The sequence below is a fragment of the Benincasa hispida genome, chromosome 11 (assembly GCF_027475165.1).
Source record: "Benincasa hispida cultivar pf3 chromosome 11, pf3_genome.v1.1, whole genome shotgun sequence".
NCBI classification, from domain to species: Eukaryota; Viridiplantae; Streptophyta; class Magnoliopsida; order Cucurbitales; family Cucurbitaceae; genus Benincasa; species Benincasa hispida.
This window is the reverse complement of record NC_143488.1, coordinates 62458447-62473709: the sequence shown is the minus strand read 5'-3', so window position 1 is coordinate 62473709 and position 15263 is coordinate 62458447.

The following is a 15263-nucleotide window of genomic DNA, read 5'->3' as shown; positions in this document are numbered from 1 at the left end:
CCAAATTAAATTGGAGATAAAATTAAAATTTTTTCTTAAATTAAAATTTGGCCATATTCCAAATTTTATTCAAAATCAAATTGTTCAATTTGAGATTAAATTGTATATAAGATCTCAAATTAAAATTTGGACATATTCCAAATTTTATCCAAAATCTAAATCGTCCAAATTCACACGTTTTTATCCTCAAGGTAAAAAAAAAAAAAAAAAAATTAAATATAAAATCTCAAATTAACGTAAAATTCAAATTTGGGTATCTTCCAAATTTTATATAAAACTCATCCAAATTTAAGTTCTTATCCCCATTTCCAAATCAAATTGTGGGAATGATCTAAAATTCATTCAAAATTAAAATTTTGCCATATTCCAAAATTTATTCCAAATTCAAGTTGAAACTTGTTTTTATCTTCAATCTAAATAAATTGCGGATAAGGAAAAAATCTTCAATTAATCCCTTATTAAAATTTGGGTATATTCGAAATTTTATCTCAAATCCAAATCAAATTGGGATAAAATCTCAAATTAAAATTTGGTCATATTCCAAATTTTATCTCAAATCCAAATCAAATTGGGATAAAATCTCAAATTACAGTTTGGTCATATTCCAAATTTGATCTCAAATTCAAGTCAAGTTTAACTTTTATCCTCAATCCAAATCAAATTGAGATAAAATCTCAAATTAAAATTTGGCCATATTCCAAACTTTATCTCAAATTCAAGTAAGTGTACCTAATCCAAATCAAATTGGGATAAAATCTAATTAAGTTTATACCCTCAATCCAAATCAAATTGGGGTAAAATCTAGTTAAGTCTATACCCTCAATCCAAATCAAATTGGGTAAAATCTCAAATTAAATTTTAGCCATATTCCAAAGTTTATTCCAAATATCTAGTTAAACTTATCATGGTTTGATTGACACATCAATTGAGGTCAAATTTTAGCCATATTCCAAAGTTTATTCCAAAAGCCGATCATCCAAGAAGATCAACAAGTCCAAAGGCCAATCGTCCGAGAAAATCATCAAGTCCAAAGGTCGATCATCGATCAACAAGCCCAAAGGCCGATCGAGAAGATCAACAAGCCCAAAGGTCGATCATTCAAGAAGATCAACCAACTTAAAGACTATAGATTATTTTGAAAGCACCAAAATATTATGTATTAGAGATTGTACTCACTTTCCACATTAATATAAATTCAAAGTTCAAATTTCATGAAATAAATTTCTCTTGAAATCTCATGCGAACAACGGTAATATAAGATATTCGAATTTTGAAGATTCTTGGGCATCCTAAGATGTCCTTATGGAGGACACACCCACATCCACACATCACTCTTATTTATTTTTATTTTATAATTAAAACAAATACGATAAACTATGTATTTATGATTAAAACAAATACGGTCAACTATATATTTTACTCTCTTTAATTATATTGGAGATGTTTTTATTTCTTTTTAAAGAAAAGCAATCAAATTTAAATTTAAATTAATATTTATTTTATAAAAAATCTTAAATTAACGTATATTATTTTTTTTGAGATGAATAACAAATAAAACAATAAAACTATATTAATTTAAAAATAAATTCATATTAGTATAAAAAAATATGTTATATAAGTTCAAAGGTTGTTTTCAAATATAAAAAATAAGTCAGCTTATTTATGAATATAACATAATATTACTGTCTATCAGAGATAGATACTGATTAAAACTGAGATGTATATCACTAATGCTGATAGACGTTTATCATTGCTATCACTAATAAACGGTAATATTTTTTTTTATAATTTAAACATATTTTCAGTAGTTTGTCATTTAAAACAATTACTGTAAGTTTAAATTATATTCAATGATTTATAAATTGATGAATAGTCGTAAAGGCATCCTTGAAACATTATGTAAATTTAAGACATTCTCGAGTATAAATTCTACAAAAACAAATATGGTTCTTCAAGTATTCCTAGATATTCTAAAAATATTATTGCAAAAAAAAATATGATTATCTAAGGACATCAAACATCTATAATGCAGGCATTTAACGATTTTATGCAAATGCCATTGTCAGAGCTACTATGGCAAACACCATTGTCACAGGACTCAACAAGACCACTGAATCGTCGAAGTTCAGCACACCTCCTCTTAATCAACTGCTGAATCAGATAACCAACACCAAGTTGGAGAGAGGTAATTTTATTCTATGGAAGACGTTAGCTCTTCCTATCCTGAAAGGATACAGACTTGAAGGTCATCTGTCTAGAATGAAGGTATGTCCTCCTATATTCATTGTGTCTACTTCATCAGCAGCTAAACCTGGAGAAGCAGACTCTCAAGCCTTAGAAGGAGCTTCGAGCTCCACCTACGTGAAGTCCCTGAACCCACTGTATGAAGCTTGGGTTACAACAGATCAACTTCTATTAGGGTGGTTATACAACTCAATGACTCTTGAAGTTGCTGTATAGTTGATGGGGTACGGGAGTGCTAAGAGTCTATGGGATGCCATACACTCGTTGTTTGGAGTTCAGCCGAGGGTAGAAGAAGACTATCTTTGCCAAGTTTTCCAACAACATGCAAAGGTAATATGTCGACGTCTGAATATTTGAAACTTATAAAGCTTCACTCTGATAATTTGGCTTAGGCTGGTAGCTCAGTATCTACACGTAACCTAGTGTCTCAGGTACTCCTTGGACTGGATGAAGAGTACAATTCAGTGGTTGTTGTTATTCAAAGCAAGCTAGAGATATCATGGTTAGATATGCAATCTGAACTACAGTCATTCGAGAAGAGGTTGGAACACAGAACACTTCAAAAGCCACTACAATGTTTGCTCACAATGCCTCGGCCAGTGTTGCTTACAATCGAAACAACTCTTCATACAAGGCCTCTGGACAAAGCAACACACAAGGAGGTAACAAGAAATAATTTAATGGATCCAGAAGAAACAACAATAGTGGAGGAAATAGAGGAAGAGGTCAAGGTAGAGGAAATAGGCCTACATGTCAGGTTTGCTCCAAGTATGGACACGCTGCAGATGTGTGCTACCAGAGGTACAACTGAGAGTTTGTCCCAAATCAAAACAGTGGTAAAGGAAACACTCAGTATTAAGGGAACCATGGGGCAAATCCCTCATCATTTGTCACCTCACAGAACCTGAATCCTTTTCTTCAAACTGAATCAATAGAGGACTTTAATTGGTATGCAGATAGTGAAACAACCAACCATGTGACAACAGATCCTAACAATATAGCAAATCCCTCTAAGTACACAGGCAATGAACAAATTACAGTAGGGAATGGACAGTAGTTAGATATATCTTCAATAGGAAATGCATGTTTAAGTTCCTCTAGTTGCAATCTGAATCTGAAAAACATACTATGTGTACCAAATATTGCGAAGAATCTGGTTAGCATATCAAAACTGGTTCAAGATAATGATGTTTTTGTTGAGTTCTATAATGATTGTTGTGTTGTTAAGGACAAATGTCCGGGACAAGTACTGGTGAAAGAAACTTTTAAAGATGGACTATATCAGCTAAATGAAGTAGAGGTGATTGCAGTTGATGTAAATATCAAACAGGCAAGTTGTTTTCTCAAACAATGAACAAAAATAAAAATTCTACAGCCTTTATCCTGTCCAAAAGTGGAGTAAACTTAGTCGAATGTAAAGGGTTGTGGCATAGGAGACTAGATCATCATTCTCTTCGAACTTTGGAGAATATATAGAAAACTTGTAATCTTCCTACTAAGTTGAATGATGATATTTAGTTTTGTGAACCTTGCTGTCTTGGTAAAGCCCATTCCCTACCCTTCCCTAATTCTTTGACTCGTGCACAACACAAATTTGATTTAATACACTCAGAAGTATGGGGTCCAGCCTCTACAAACTCTACTGAAGGATATAGATATTACATATCGTTTATTGATGATTATAGTAGATATCTCTTGGTCTATCCTCTTAAACAGAAGTCAGATACACTACAGACCTTCAAACATTTCCTACAAGTTGTTGAAACACAATTTAAAACACACAATTTAAAACAAACATAAAAACACTGCAGTCAGATAATTGTGGTGAATATATCAATTTCTATCAGTTATGTAGCTCACAAGGCATTGCCACTCGGTTTTCTTGTCCCCATACATCTCAACAAAATGAAAGAGTTGAAAGAAAACATAGACACTTAGTAGAGATAGGACTAACTTTGCTAGCATAAGCATTAATGCCTCTTTAGTTTTGGTGGGATACGCTTTTCAATGCTTGTCATTTGATAAATGGTCTTCCAACGCCAGTTCTAAAGAACTAGTCACCTATACAACTGATGTATGGTAAACTACTCAATGTTACAAAACTAAGAGTGTTTGGTTGCACCTGTTTCCCATGTCATCGAGCATACCAGCCGAACAAGTTTCAGTTTCACTCTGATAAATGTGTTTATTTGGGTCCAAACATGGTTCACAAAGGACATCGATGTCTCAATAAAGATGGTAAAGTATTCATCTCTAGGAATGTTATATTTAATGAATCTGATTTTCCTTTCTCCTATGGCTTTCAGGTGCTTGGTACTTCAACACACAAAATATAGTGAACAATGGCCTTCAAGTTCTCTCCCAACATAACTCCACTATTGCACAGTGCCTCCATTCATTCACCACAATCTGTCTCAAACCCTTATAACAATCCCTCACCATCAAACACCTCCATACCAAATATCAATCTAGCCTCTTCCACCTCCCCTATGCCTATTGAACCTATCTCCTTTCCTCAAACATTAGATGCCTTGCCTAGCAACTATCCAGGACATATAGCCACTCAAACTTCCATGGCCAACCCTTCAAATCAATCACCTAGTAGCCCTTCCGCATACCTTACATACAACCCCTGTTTCTAACACCTTTCATCCATTGCAGCCTACTCATCCAATGATTACGAGAGGAAAAGCTGGCATTTTCAAACCAAAAGCTTGGCTAAGCACTACTCAACGTGACTGGTCTTTGACTGAACCAATGCGGGTATCTGATGCACTTGTTACACCTCAATGGAAATAAGCTATGGACATTGAATTTCAAGCACTTATCAACAACCAGACTTGGCAGTTAGTTTCTGTAAGACCCTAACACTAAATCTAAAGTGGGAGGTTAAATAGAGAAGAAAAATCCTTGGTAAGGATATTGGGGCAAAGAGTGGAAAACATTAATACTAAATTATCCAAAAAGGTGACTAAAAGACCAAACGCATATGGGAGGCTTAAATATGTTGAATGCAAGAGTGCATGGAGGATGTAAGGAAGAGGACCTGAAAAATGGGCAAGAGCTTGCATACAACAAACGCAAGGGCATGCGGACACAAGCAGGGCATGTGTTAAAGGCATGCGTCGAGTGAGCATGCTAGGCGCGCAGGCCATGTGTCGAGGCCAAGCGCATAGGCTATGCGTCAAGGCCAAGCGCATAGGTCATGTGTCGAGGCTAAGCGCACAGGCCATGCGCCGAGGCCAAGCGCGCAACCCATGCGTCGAGCATGTATGCCAAGCGCCTTGCCTATGCATCGAACGGGCAAGCCAGACGCCCATCCTATGCATCGAGTGCTGCCGAGTCTTCCGAGCAGCCATGCATCGATGCCTTTTGCCAAGCGCACGCCCATGCGGCAAGACACGTCCACGCGGTCGAGCACGCCTATGCGATCGAACGAGCCTAGGCAGCACACCCATGTGTCAATGATCAGCATCGTGCGTCCATGCTTAGTAGGCCGAGCAAGCATACCTAGCAAGTTATATGTCGAAGGTGAGCGGCCACCCTATGCGTTGGTGATGGCCGACTCATGCGATGGCTAAATGGGACTTTGATGAAGGAAGGGTGAGTTGCTATGCGTTAAGGACAAAAGGTAAGGCTAATTAATGGAAAAGCTCCAAGGGAAGATGCCAATAGTTTTACGAGCATAAGTCTTAAACAATTTAAGTAGAGAAATATGTTTAAGTATTTAAGTAATTTAGGTGGCAAAAGGAGGATCACACGAAGTTCTACCAGGAGGTGGACAAAAGAGATTTCATGCAATGGAAGTCTTATCACCCTAAGCAGGAGGTGAGTGAAGGAGATTTCAAGCAAAAAAGGGAATTTTGGTTGGGAAGCTGAGATGAGAACAGTTCAAGGCTAGGCTGGGTAGGCTAAGTATTGACAGCTCCAAAGTGAGACAAATAGAAGTTGAGTTGTCACAAGGGGGTGAGTTTGGAATGGCTATAAATAGAGGGGTTGGGCGAGAGGGATTTATTCATACCATCACCAAAAATCTTGTGTTGAGAGCATATTTAGAATGTTACATTTGAGTTATTAAGCTGCCAAGTTAATTGAAGATCAAAAGAAACAAAGGTTACTTTGGTGAGGTATTGAGTTAGCCAAGACGCACAGCCAACCCACACCCTGCGCGCACGCCTTGTAGTGTTGCGTCCGTCCGCGTGCCTTGGTCGACGCATCCCGCGCGCTAGCCCAGTGCAGCTGCCCCCCTCCCCGTGCGATGCATCATGCCTAGCACAGTAGGCCACCGAGCAATGCGTGCCCAACGCGTCAGCCCCCTGTGCGGCATAGCACACCCACCCTGCCTACTGTCAAACGCCCAGCTTCTTACCACAGTCCAAATAACCTCTAAAGAGGCTAATTTTAGGATTTTGGCTAAATTGGAGTAGAGTAAGCTGGTATTTTCATTATATAATGGTATTTTGGCTATTTTGACATTATTTATTGATATAACAAGTATTAATTGGGGAATTTCCATTGATATGGAGGAATTCTCAGGAAAGTATTCTCAAGGTGATTTTAGTGGAAAAACTTGCTTGCAGTGAGTGTTTACTTAGTTTTATGCATTGATATATGGATAAATGCATACGTAAGTGCAAAATGCATGCTTATGATGTTATGTTGTTTGCCATGATGTTGTTTATGAAATTTCTATGGAAACTGAGATTATATCCGAACTACATAAGTTAGCATGCTTAAAATGGGTACTTGGCGGGAAAATATAGTCGGCCTCGGTCGATGGGAAATAATAGTCGGTGACGACCGACGGAAAATATAGTCAAGTTACCTAAGCATGACTAGCGGAAAAAGAATTGTCGATGTGCACATTGGCGGGAAAAGTGGGTTATAGGAAAGTTTCCATAAAAAGTTGTTATGATTGATAATATGTCCATGATATGAACATGCAAAGTATAGCATGGAACTGGAGGATGATGATTGAATGATTGTACACATGATCATGCATAAATTATACTGGAATTGTGATTATGTGATTGATTTCCCAAAAATATGTTTTGCAAAATGATTATTATTTTAAAAGCGCCACTCATTGGGCTTAGTAGCTCACACTCTTTCAAATTTTTTCTTATATCCCCCCCCCCCCCCCAGGTGGCAAAGCGGAGCATTCAGGAAGAAGTCTACAAACCACCAAAACACCAGAACTTGGTAAATTCTCAGGGCACGATTCGGATCATGTGATAAAAGAATATAGGAAATTGAACTAGATGTATGAAAGTTAGATTATTGTAAACATGTTAAAGTCTTTAATAGATGGATGGGGGAGGGGGGGGGGGGGAATGTTAAATTAAAATGTTGTCTTGGAATACTACTGGTGTATTCTCATGCTCTCTTCCAAGTCTTGGGGGCTAAGGCTAGGGAGGGGGTGTGACAGTTTTTCCATTGCCATCCTTCAATGTGTTGGGCAACAAATGGATTTTCAGACTAAAGACAAATCCGGATGGGTCAATACAAAGATACAAAGCACGTCTAGTAGCCAAAGAGTTTCATCAACATCCTGGAATTGATTTATTTGAAACGTTCAGCCCAGTGGTCAAAGCATCAACAATCAGAGTTGTCTTAAGCATTGTTGTCTCCAAAGGATGGGTTCTTCATCAGCTTGACTTCAACAATGCTTTCCTAAATGGAAAATTAATAGAAGATGTCTATATGCATCAACCACCCGAGTATGTAAACTCTAAGTTCCCTAATCATGTATGTAAATTGAATAAGGCTATATATGGACTGAAACAAGCCCCTCGGGCTTGGAATGATCTATTCACCACTACTTTAATTAGCTGAGGATTCACCAACTCAAAGGCAAATACATCATTGTTTATACTTAACTCAAAAGGTTCAACTATATTGCTCCTTGTCTACGTGGATGATGTAATAATTACAGGAAATAACAACCATTTGATCTCTCGATTAATGGCTACCTTGGATAATATGTTTGCTCTCAAAGACCTAGGAAAGCTGAATTACTTCTTAGGTACCCAAGTTCAATATCTGGAGCATGGTTTTATATTGAATCAGTCGAAATATGTTGATGATATGTTACAAAGGATTTGCTTTTCAGATCTGAAATCTACAGCCTCACCCAACAACTTAGGCAAAAATCTATCTATCAATGATGGAGTTCCTCTCACTGACCCATTTTTGTACAGAAGCACAATTGGAGCACTCCAGTACATAACGAACACCCGTCTGAACATCACTTATATGGTAAATCATATTAGTCAATTCCTCAAAGCTTCTACAGATGCTCACTGGCAAGCAACAAAGAGAGTTCTTCGATACATTAGTGGCACCAAGAACTATGGCCTACTGTTTCAACCAAGTCATTCCCTTGAAGTATCAGCTTATTCAGATGTAGATTGGGCAGCAAATATTGATGATAGAAAGTTAGTAGTTGCATACTGTGTATTTGTTGGTGGAAATCTTGTCTCCTGGTCCTCAAAGAAACAAACAGCAGTAGCTCGATCAAGTACTGAGTCAGAGTATCGAGCCCTTGCCCACACGACTTCAGAAATTATTTGGCTTTAACAACTACTAAGTGAATCCAGTAGTCTTATTCAGCGAAACCAATCATCTGGTGTGACAATGTGAGTGTAGGGGCCTTAGCCAACAACTCAGTTTTCCATGCTCAGACCAAACACATTGAAATCGATGTTCACTTTGTTAGAGATCTAATCCTCAAAGGGAAACTTGAAATTCGGTATGTTCCTTCATCGGATCAGCTAGCTGACTGCCTCACAAAACCAATGACACACTCTCAATTCTTCAACTTAAGGTTCAAACTTGGGATAGTTGAACTCTCCATAAGTTTGAGGGGGGATGTTATAGAAAATGCCACATCAGCAACCAAGGAGGAGTCAAGAAGACGCATCAACTGAAGGTTGCCATGTCACTGTGGAGAGTCATGAAGAATTATTCCTTTTAGTGCTCCAAATTTCTGTTAGGATTGGTGATAACAAACAAATATTCTTTCTTTATCTATTGGCCCATGTGTTCTCATTTCATTAGTTGTTTAGTATATAATATTTTAATTCTTTGAATCCCTAAAATAGGGAATAGTGTATAAATCGGGAATGCTGCCCCTTTTCATTGAATGTGAAGAATACGAAGAGGCAAAGTTAAAATCTCTCTATCTATTGCTTAGTAATTTGGCTTCATCGTATACAACGATCAGCTAAATGATTGAATATATCATTCATTGTTTAGCGTTTAAAGTCCATCGTGTACAACGAAAGGGTAGATGACAACCTCCATCGTGTAGCGCTCAAACCCTATTGTATACAAGAAGAGGTAAACGATACTTCCTATCGTGTAGTGCCAGAATCCTATTGCTTAGTACGACAAGGTAAACGATAAGATAAACGATATCGCACTTCACTATCACTTAGTCTTCGAGGCTCCATCGTTTAGTATGACAAGATAAATGATAAGGTAAACGATATCACACTTCATTATTGCTTAGTCTCCGAGGCTCCATCGCTTAGTACAACAAGGTAAACGATAAGGTTTGTCTTACATCATTTAACCGCGTGACTCGATCGTACACAACGAAGAGGTAAACGATACAGTTTCCGTCTCTTTATCTTTTCTAATTGTGCTAGCTCTAGTTAAATTCTTTTTATGGATTCTCTAGTTTTTGAGTGAGAAAATGGTGTAAGTAGTCAAAGGTTTTGAGAGAGTGCTTTTACAATTGGGATGGGGAGAGAATTATTCTATGTGATTGTAATAAATTTTCACATAGTAGATTTCTTTTTGATGGGCCATGATTTTTCTCCGAATTGGGAGTTTTCCACGTAAATTATTGTATTCTCAATTTTATTGCTTTATTTTAATTTCTCTTATTTTTCTGTTTATTTCTACAGTAGAAGTGGAGGTATTTTCCAACATTTTTCATTGTTACATGAGGGTTAAATTTTAGAGCTATTCACAATTTTTTTAAAGTAAATTTAATAGATCTAGTTGTAACGTAAAGGGGAAAAAATGTAAAATTCTCCTTGGATATACGACAAATGCTTAAGGCTGCCATTCCCCGTTTGACCATATAATGTAGCATCTATCAGTTATAAGTTAAAAACTGGAATGCTTTGAAGGAATAGAAAAAACAAGAATACAATGAACAAAGACGATATGACATCTTGGGAATGAGCAAATTGGGAATTGGGTGTGTGGGTGTCTTGTGTCACGGTCATGCTTGTCCAGGGCCAGTTGCCCATGGCCGCATGCCCAATCCAACCCTCTTCTAGCATACTTTCATATCATGTATTGTATTAGATTAGTTAGTTTTCTTTCTTTATATTTTCATTGTAAGTGACCACTCGCCCTTTTGCATATGCAAGGGTGCCAGTTGGCTTTTTGTTCAGAAAGCACTATATGGGGATAAGACTAATCATCACTTCCCCATACCCGGAGTAGTAATCTATAAAGCTGTTATTGTTGCTTATTGCTTTCTAGCCTACTACAATCTTTCTTTCTTTATTCACATTCACAAAAATTACTTACGAAAACCTTTTCTCCAAACCCGTTTTCTAAAACCGTTTTCCCTAAAACGGGGGTGGAGATTGCGAGAGGCACTCGGTGTGCCACCAGCAGTCCGTATTCGAGTTGGCTGACTTGTTCGTGAGTGGGAACAAGTGCCGCACAATCACTAAGAGAAGATCCCGAAAGAGCGATTGGGACAATTGATATCAGAGCCAAGTCGGCTCATAGAGGGAAAGATCAGTGATCATGTCAGCGACGAAGAACCTGAACAAGTCCCATGTGGATAGGTTGGTAGAGATGGAAGAGCAAATGCTCTACCTGAGAAAGGTCCCGGATAGTATCCGTTTCCTAAAGACTCGGCTACAATTGATACTTGGGATAGATTGAAACAAGAACTTCGCTCGCAGTTCTTCCCTAAAAATGTCGAGATCTTGGCTCGACAAAAACTCTGAGAGGTGAAGCAAACAGGTAACATCAGGGACTATGTAAGACAGTTTGCAGGACTCATGTTGGACATACGAGATATGTTCGAGAAAGACAAGGTCTTTTGCTTTGTCGAAGGGCTGAAACCGTGGGCGAAATCAAAATTATATGAACAGAGAGTACAGGATCTCCCTTCTGCCTATGCGGCAGCTGAACGACTATACGATTTTAGCATTGACTCGCAAGATGTGAGGAAACAGTCAACTTCCTCAAATGAGGGAAACAGAAACAGTCGTTCCAGTCCTCCCAGATCTGGAGGAGGAGACAAGAATACAGGAGGGACTGTAAACCATCCCAACCGAGATCAAGAAACAACGGCGGGGGCCGCCGCAACAGCATAACAATTACAATCGCCCCTTATCTTGTTTCATATGTAGAGGGCCACACAGGGTGGGCAAATGTCCAAATCATACCGCGTTCAATGCTTTTCAAGCCATATTAGCCTCTAGCTCAGAAGACAAGGCTGAACTAGGGGAGACAGTAATCGAGCCAGCTGCAGAAATTGAGAATTTCAGGATGGGGGAATTGAAATTCTTATCTGCGCTCCAGAAGAAAATGGGAAAGGTGATGAAGCCACTAGAGAGAGGACTCATGTATGTGGACGATTGGGTCAACCAAAGATCAGCCAAGAGCACTATTGTCGACTCTGGGGCCACCCATAACTTCATGACTGAAACGGAAGCCCGTAGCCTGAACATGACCTGGGAAAGAGATGCATGGAAGATGAAAGCTGTGAATTCTATAGCCCTATCGATTACGGGGATAGCGAAGAGAACTCCAATGAAGTTAGGAGACTGAAAGGGCCTCATTGACTTCGTGATTTTCAAGATGGATGACTTTGACGTGGTATTGGGGATGGAGTTCCTACTTAAACATAAAGTTATACCAATGCCCCTCGCCAAATGTCTAGTCATTACCGGATCTACACCCACCATAGTTCAAGCCAGTATCAAGCAGCCAAATGGGGTGAGAATGATTTCAGCCCTCCAATTGAAAAGAGGTCGAGCCCGCGACGAACCCACGTTCATGGCCATCCTGATAGAATCAGTTGAAACCACAGAAGAGAAGATCCCCCGAGACGTTCTATTTGTCTTAGAAGAGTATCGAGATGTCATGCCTAAAAGCTTTTCCAAGTCCTTACCCCCACGAAGGGGGATTGACCATGAGATCGAGTTGTTACTAGGAGCAAAGCCCCCGCCAAGAATGCATATCGGATGGCCCCGCCAGAATTGGCCGAACTCTGAAAACCGTTAGACGAATTGTTAGATGCGGGATTTATCAGACCGGAAAAGGCCCCTTACGGAGCCCCAGTATTGTTTCAGAAGAAGAAGTATGGGAGCCTCCGGTTATGCATCGACTATCGGGCCTTGAACAAGCTCACAGTCCACAACAAATATCCCCTTCCTATCATTACTGACTTATTTGATCGGCTTCACGGCGCTAAGTATTTCGCGAAGCTGGACCTTTGGTCGGGATATTATTAGGTTCGAATTGCTGATGGAGACAAACCTAAGACGACCTATGTCCCGAGATATGGAGCCTTCAAATTCCTCGTGATGCCCTTTGGCCTCACCAATGCTCCAACAACTTTCTGTACCTTAATGAACCAAGTGTTTCATGAATACCTCGACAAATTCGTCGTAGTGTATCTTGATGACATTATAGTGCCTCGTTGGATGACCATCGACATCACCTCCAACTAGTCTTCGAAAAACTAAGGAAAAATCAGTTGTATGTAAAGAGAGAAAAGTGCTCATTTTCCCAAGAGCGCATAAATTTCCTCGGCCACGTGATTGAGTGTGGCCGCGATCAGAGACTGGAGGGTACCATCATCCGTGATCGAACTACAATCTTTCCTCGGACTAGCCCACTACTATAGGCAGTTCGTAGAAGGATTCTCAAGAAGAACAGGGCCATTAACCGAACTGCTTAAGAAAGATAGCCAATGGAGCTGGACTCCTGAATGTCAAGCCACCTTTGAGGGCTTGAAGAAAGTGATGATTGAGGAGCCGATCCTCGAAATTACCGAATGACCAAGCCATTTGAAGTCGAGACTGATGCTTCTGATTTCGCATTGGGTGGTGTCCTCCTCCAAGACGGACACCCCATCGTATATGAGAGTAGGAAACTAAATGATGCCGAACGAAGGTATGCCGCCTCCGAGAAAGAGATGTTAGCAGTAGTTCACTGCTTGAGGGCTTGGAGACAGTATCTTTTGGGGGCCAAGTTCGTGGTCAAGACCGACAACAACTTCATTTGCCACTTCTTCAACCAACCGAAGTTGTTGTCGAAACAGGCACAGTGGCAGGAGTGTCTAGCGGAGTTCAACTTCTAATTCGAACATAGACCGGGGAAAAGTAACCAAGCGACCGATGCTCTTAGCCGAAAGAGCGAACATGTGGCCCTATGCATGTTCGCCCGCCTACAAGCAAGTACGTTGAGTGAAACAGTACGAGAAATTGTCAAAACTCACTTGACAAACGACACAGCGGCGTAGGCCATCGTATAGTTGGCCAAAGAGGGGAAGACACGCCAGTTTCGGGTGGAAGACGATCTACTATACACCAAGGGCAATCATCTCTACATCCCCAGATCCGGGGAGTTACGAAGGTCGTTGTTGAAGGAATGTCATGACACACTGTGGGCAGGACATAATAGTTGGCAGAGGACTTATGCCCTCTTGAAACAAGGCTACTACTAGCCAAGCCTTCGAGACGATGTCATGCAATTTACCAAGACTTGCCTTGTCTGCCAACAAGACAAGGTCGAAAGGGCGAAATTAGTGGGTCTGCTGGAACCCCTACCTATGCCCTCTAGACCATGGGAGAGTGTGTATCTCGACTTCATCACCCATTTGCCCAAGGTGGGAGAGTTCGAATCGTCCTTGTTATCAATGATCGGTTCTCAAAATATGCCACTTTCATCCCAACGCCGAAGATGTGCACAGCCGTGATGACTGCCCAGCTGTTCTTCAAACACCTCGTGAAATTATAGGGCATCCCCGTGAGCATTGTTAGCGATCGGGACAGAAGATTCACTGGGAAATTTTGGACAGAATTGTTCAAAATATTGGGGTCAACACTGAATATCTCCTCTAGCTATTATCCCCAAACTGACGGCCAGACGGAACCCTTCAACAGTATGCTCGAGAAATATCTGCGTCACTTTATCGACGCTAGGTAGAAGAACTGGGTCCAGTTGTTAGGAGTGGCTCAGTTCAGCTTCAATAGCCAGTAGAGTTTCGCGACCAGAAAAACGCCCTTCAAAGTGGTGTGCGGTAGACAGCCACTCATGCCACACTTGGTGGACTACCTTTATGCAGGCAAAAGTCCTCAGGCACATAACTTCAATAAAGAGTGGAGTAAAATCTCTGAGATAGCTCGCGCCTACCTGAAAAGAGCGTCAAGAAGGATGAAGAAGTGGGCCGATAAGAAGCGGAGGGCCCTCGAGTTTCAAGCTGGGGACAAGCCTGATCAAGCTACGACCGAAACAGTTTCATTTTCGAGGCCAGAGAGACCAACGGCTAGTAAGGAAATATGAAGGTCCAGTGGAGGTAATTGAGAAAATCAGGAGAACCTCAAATAAGTTTCAGTTACCCTCATGGATGAAGATTCATCCTGTCATCCATGTGAGTATCCTAAAGCCCGATCATCCCGATCCCAAGGATGAACAACGAAATATGCTAAGGCGCCCACCGATCACGATGAAGAATTCCGCTGAGAAAGAAGTTGCACAAATCCTGAATAAACGTACGCGCCGTATTGGAAGACCCAGACGAGAACTGACAGAGTTCTTAGTGAAATGGAAGGATCTCCCCGACGAAGAGATCAGTTGGGAGCGGGCCGAAGATTTGAAGAATGCAGCTCCAGCCATCGCAGATTTTGAACAAGGTCGGTTGACGGGGACGTCAACCAATTAAGTGGGGGAGAATGTCACGGTCATGCTTGTCCAGGGCCTGTTGCCCATGGCCGCATGCCCGATCCAACCCCTTTCTAGCGTACTTTCAT